Source organism: Hibiscus syriacus, unplaced genomic scaffold (assembly GCF_006381635.1).
Source record: "Hibiscus syriacus cultivar Baekdansim isolate YM2019G1 unplaced genomic scaffold, ASM638163v2 tig00110984_pilon, whole genome shotgun sequence".
NCBI lineage: Eukaryota > Viridiplantae > Streptophyta > Magnoliopsida > Malvales > Malvaceae > Hibiscus > Hibiscus syriacus.
This window is the reverse complement of record NW_024062938.1, coordinates 724928-731037: the sequence shown is the minus strand read 5'-3', so window position 1 is coordinate 731037 and position 6110 is coordinate 724928. Positions and strand designations below refer to the sequence as shown.

The window sequence follows — 6110 nt, the reverse complement described above, 5'->3', positions numbered from 1 at the left end:
CAAGCTTGCTCCCATCAAAGTATCTCAAGTCTAAGAACAGTGGGAGATGATTATGGAGTTTCATTTGTGCCATTGTTCCTGGTTTGGTTAAGAAATATGATGAAGCAAGCCATTGTATTTGGAAGGGCCAATATTTCTGTAATTACCCTCAGTGCAAATAAAAGTTGTAGTTGCTTGACTAATTTCTTTTAGTTTATAAAGTTTTATTTCATTGATTTTAATTTGTGTTTATCATACACATATTTTATATTATATAATTACAATAAAAAAAGAAAAAATATATAGTTAAAATGAAATGAGAATGAGATGAATAAGACAATCCGTGAGGCTCTAGCATGCCATGTCTTCCTCCTCTGTAGTTGTCATGGGCATAGCTAAATGAAATGTTTGAAAGAGAAATCAAGCAAAAGATTTGCTATTATTTTCATTTACAGAGCCCAAATGACAGATTTTGTTTTTGGCATTCCTATCGCCATTGCTCTTCTTTCCATTGCCGTGTTTCTTCTTACTTCCACACGTGATCGATATTTCAAACTGGAAAGCATTGCCGAAACATGAAAACAACTTGAACCCACCGCTCCTTTTCCTCGACCTCCTCCCTTTCCTCGATCTCTTCCCACTTGCGGTGGCCGGCGGCGGAATCTCCGCCCGCCATCTCTCTAACTTCAGCGACAGTTCCTCTTCCCTCTCTTTCTTTGTCCATTCCGATATCTTACTCGTTTCGCTCGTGTGAGGTTGATCGTTTCCCGGAGGCTGATACAACCCTTTCGCAATGGCCGCCGCCACGATGGAAGCCGAAGGCCCCACGTCTGAGTTACAAAGTGACTCACCGTTCACCATGCTTATGCCTTTAAAAGCGGAACAGCTGGAACGTGGCCCATAATACCTATGGCCGTCGTATTCGTCCGCTGTTAACTCGGTGAATCGGTCGCTTTGTGAACGTTTTATCTTGGCGTTCGCATTGTCTCGTGATTCCTAGGGCCGTCGCCGCCTCCTTCGTTTGTCTTTTCAGGTGAATGATCTTGTAATTGAGGCATGCTCCGCATTGTGCTATCAACGAGGGCAACCTCCATCTTAAGAATACCTTGAGGGCGGCCGGAGGGGCGGCGGATTTGAAGCGTGACGGTCCTCCTGGCGGAGTTATTGGTTTCGGCGTCGGTAACAGATCGCAAATGGAAGATATCATTAAACAAAACGTTAACAGATCCGACCAAAGCATCTTTAATCCACGCCGCCGCGTAAATCTCAACAACGATCTTGGCATCATCCGAATTTAAGAACTTATCGTCGACTTTGAACGTGAACCTGTCATTCCATGTGGGATCGGTTCTGCCTTTCTGGTCGACACCGGTGGCGAGCTTCTCGTCCGGTTTGATCCAAACCACCGCATAGGTCTTCATGTTTTTGGAGACCGGAGCGAGGTCTTCGGCCGAAACGAGGTTCATCTGTAGAGTACGGAAATGAGTAGGAGGAGGAGCCATGGTGGGTCGTTGTTGAGACACGGAGGAGTGCCACCTCTAACACGGCCTGAATCACCAACAGCAACTTACGCACGCATCAAAGTCAAATGCATGAAAAGCTAAGGACATGGGGAATAAAATACGGCTAAGAGTTTTTGGAGCGAAATTAATGGAAGGAAAGTTTGTTAATTTCTCTTGATTTTTAGACGTGGACTTTTATTTTAAAAAATATGATGATTCTTTTAAACTTGACAAGTAGTGATAAACATCGCTAACAATTAATATTATTAATTTATTCACACAAAAAATTATTAATTTAATTTATAAAATTTAAATTTTAAAGGATTGGACATATAACTATAAATTAATTAAACATTAAAATAAATTATTTAAAAATAAATTATTTAAAATAAAGGGTAAATTATAATACTGACAACCTAACTATTGCCCCTTTTTTATTTTGAGCAATATTTTTAAAATTTTGTCAATCAAGTCACTCAACTATTTAAATGGATTTAATTAAGCCACTTGCCGTTAATATTTAACGTAGAAGCTGATGTGGAAGTTAAAATATTTAGTATAATTTGTCACAGGGCTAGACTGCTGCTAGCAAGCTCGTGCGGCCTTAGTCGTTTTCAAATTCGAAAATCGGCTAAGTAACCCAAACCTCCACTAAGCAAGAAAGCTTATAACGTTGCAAAAACAAAGGAAAATGGGAAAAATAAAGAGATTGGCGCACAAGTGGAGAAGAGAGAATTTAGAGTGAATACTAACTTGTATTCCTCAATCTGAAGTGAGTAAATGAGGTGGGGGTGAGCCTTTTTATAGTTGGAGCCCCTACAATCTACGGTTAAGATGAAATTACATCAATGGTCAGGATGAAGCCCTACTTTATCTACAACTGTAAATTAAAGGATAATTAGTGGGAATTATCTCTAAGATAATTTCAAATAATTATCATGTCTTTTCTCTCTCCAAGGTGGATGGGTCAGCTCTGTTGGGTCTTCTAGAAGGCCCAAAACGTGGCAAAGATAGTCTCTAGCAGCCTTGAATGAACTTGGCTCGGTCATGGGCTGGCGGTCCGTGACATTCTCCCCATTATTTCTAGTGATGCCCTCGTTGTGCAGCAAGAGTGAAATTGGTCTATCTTGTCTCGGAATTGCCATAAGGCTTCAGAAGGTTCCCAACTTTCTTAATTCTCTGGAAGTCCCTTCCACTGAACAAGGTATTCATGCCATGGTCGTTGTCCACTCGATGAACGACTCTCTCCGCATGAATGACTTCTACTTCTTTCTCGTAAGAGACATTTACCCCGATTGGCGCTCGGTGTAACTTGCCTCGATCTGCTCCTCCTCATCTGGTGGTATGGCTTCAACAAACTCAAATGGAACACATGATGAGCTCAGATGGTCGAAGGCAACTCCAATCTGTAGGCCATGGTGCCTACTCACTTCAGAACTTTAAACGGCCCATCGTATCTTCGCACAAGCCCTTTGTGATATGGGTTACGCAAGATACCACTTAATTGGCAAGGACTAGGTCGCCAACCTCAAAATTTACGTTTCGATCCGCCTACTTCTTGTTCGCTTCCCGGCCTTGTGCAAACAAGCTCGGGCTAGTTCATGTTATTCTTGCAACTCCTTGGCAAATTGGTATGTTGATGGATTCGACCCTTTGTACTCGGTCACAACCGCATTTGGTGTGAGCAGCTTATGCCCGGTAACAATCTCAAATGGACTCTGATTTGTCGCTTCACTCCTCTGTAAATTGTAGGAAAACTGGGCTATATCCAACAATTTCGGCCAGTCACGTTGTGTGGCACTCACATAGTGCCTCAAGTAGGTCTCTACGAGTGCATTCACTCTCTCGGTCTACCCATCTGTCTATGGATGAACACTCGTCGAGAAGTTCAAGCTTGATCCCATCAACTTGAACACTCGTCGAGAAGTTCAAGCTTGATCCCATCAACTTGAACGACTTCTTCTAGAACCTCTCAATAAACCTTCTGTCCCGATCACTGATAATCGTCTTTGGAACACCCTAGTACTTCCCCACGTACTTGAGAAAATGACGAGCATCCTTCTCGACTGGACATACTTTGGATGTTGAAATAAAGGTTCCATACTTGGAAAATCTATCAATCACGACCATGATGCTATAAATTCCGTCGAAACAGGCAAACCGACAATGAAATCCATGAAAAAACTTTCCCATGGTTTCTCGGGGATAGACAGAGGCTGTAAAAATCTATCTGGTCTCCTCTGCTCTATCTTGTCTTGCTGACACACAAGACAAGTCTTCACATAGGCCTCAACATCATTGCCCATGTACGGCCAATAATAGTGCTCCGCTATCAAGGCCAAAGTCCGGTGGATCCCCGGATATCCCGCCTACTTGAAATCATGGCATTCCTTCATGAGCTCCTTTACAATCCTTCAAACTGTGGCACATAGAGGTGGTGCCCTTAAGCATACAACAAGCCTCCATCGAGCTAAAACTTTCGAGTATTGCCCTCATTATCAACGAAGTGGCCATCGTATCATGTGATAACCCATCCTTGATGCGCTCCCGCATCCGTCCAATCGGCAAACTGACAAACTCCATGTCATACCTTCGGCTTAAGGCATCAACCACGGAATTCACTTTCCCTGGTTTGTGTTCCAAGGACAAATCAGACTCAGCAAGAAACTCCTGCCAATGAGCCTGCTTCGGTGACAACTTCTTTTGGGATAAGAAGTAACTGTTGCAACATTGTCGGTAAACACCATGAATTTTGACCCAAGAAAATAATGTTGCCATATGCAAACAGTGCACAACCGTAGTCATCTCTTTCTCATGGACCGTGTATCTCCTCTCGGTCTCATTGAGCTTCCAACTTTCAGAAGCAACCGGATGTCCCTCTTGCATCAGGACCCCACCAAAGGCAACGTCGGATGCATCGGTGAATACATCAAATGGCTTGGTGTGATCTAACAACACCAAAATTGGCTCGCTTATCATAGCAAGCTTGATTTCGTCAAAGGCACTTTGACACTTCGGGCCCCAATCCCACCCTAGTATTTCTTTAATAGCTCGATCAAGGGGGCGGCGATTTTTGAGTAACCTTTGACAAACCTCCGATAATAATTGGCCAACCCAGAATGACCTCAGCTCCGTCACCTTGGTTGGCACCTGTCATTCGTTAATGGCTCGAATCTTGCCCCTATCCATCTAAATCTTGCCATCTTCAACAATGTGGCCAAGGAAAGGAACCTCGTTTTGGCAAATGAGCACTTATCTTTTTGACAAAGAGCTCATTCTCTCGCAATACTAGGAACACTTGCTTTAAGTGTTCAACATGCTCCTCCAATGTCTTACTGTAGATGACGATGTCGTCGAGGTAGACTACAACGAATCGATCCAAAAAGGGGTTGTAATACCTTGTTCATCAGGGTCAAAAGTGGTTGGAGCATTCGTAAGGCCAAAGGGCATCACAAGGTATTCATAAGAACCGTACCTAGTCACACAGACTATCTTTAGTTCATCTCCCTCGGCTATCCTGACTTGGTAATAGCCCCATCGTAAATCTAACTTGGTAAACCACCTTTCACCACCAATTTGATCAAACAAGTCCACAATGAGAGAATTGGGTACTTCTTCTCACCGTGAGCTTATTCAAAGCCCGGTAATCGATGCACATCCGCAAAGAACCATCGTGCTTCTTTTGATACAACGTCAGTGCACCATAGGGGGACTTAGATGGTCAGATGTATCCAGTATCGAAAGATCCTTTAACTGTCTACGCATCTCCTCTAACTCAGGCGGAGACATTCAGTAAGGGGCTCGAGCGGGTGGCTCCACATTCGGCAAAAGCTTAAACTTATGATCTACCTCCCTCTTTGAAGACAACTTCTTAGGAAACTCGATAGGCATCATATCTTTGAATTCTGCCAAAATATGCCTCACCACGTCGGGAACTTCCTTGGTTGTGATTGGCTCATCACACACTAAGACAACTAAGAAGGTCGATTCTCCTTGCGCACCGCCTTCGAGAATTAATTTGTGGACAAAAATCTGGCCGCTACTCCAGGCCCTCGGCTCACTAGAACAATGCACTGTTGCTTCAGATCCAGGATGCACAAACAATCGACAAAAGGTACTGGGAAAACATTGATCCGGTCTAAGAAACTTACCCAAGCACAAAGTCAAAGTCATCAAGAGGAATCACCTTGATGGTTTCCTTTTTGGACCAACCTCCAACGGTTAACTCAAATCCCTTTGCGACCCCCGCAATCAGAACTTTTTCGGTATTCACGGTTTTGATGGAACCACTTGTCTTCTCTACATGAAGGCCAAGTCTCTTGGAAACTTGTTCGGACATGAACAACTCTAAGGCACCGGTGTCCACTAGAGCACTCAATTTCTGGCCAGCAACGGTGATGTCGACGAACATCAACCTCTTCTTCTTCGACCCTTCTTGACCTCCATAGTGCTAAGGATGAAACCAAACTTAAGAGTCTCACTCTCCTCCCCATCTTTCTCCTTGATGGCTGAGAGTTTATTCTTCTGCGGACAGCCCTCGCTAAATACCTTTGGCCCTTGCAGTTGTAACACTGGATAATCAGCTTGTCTTTCTTATCCAAGTGCTTACCATTCGATGGCTTGCCAGTT

General features: G+C 43.5%; 1 pseudogene; it reads right to left on the bottom strand.

Moving 5' to 3' along the window:
* Positions 1–357: 357 nt before the first annotated feature.
* On the bottom strand, positions 358–1481 carry LOC120148676 (annotated as a pseudogene).
* Between the last annotated feature and the right edge of the window lie 4629 nt (positions 1482–6110).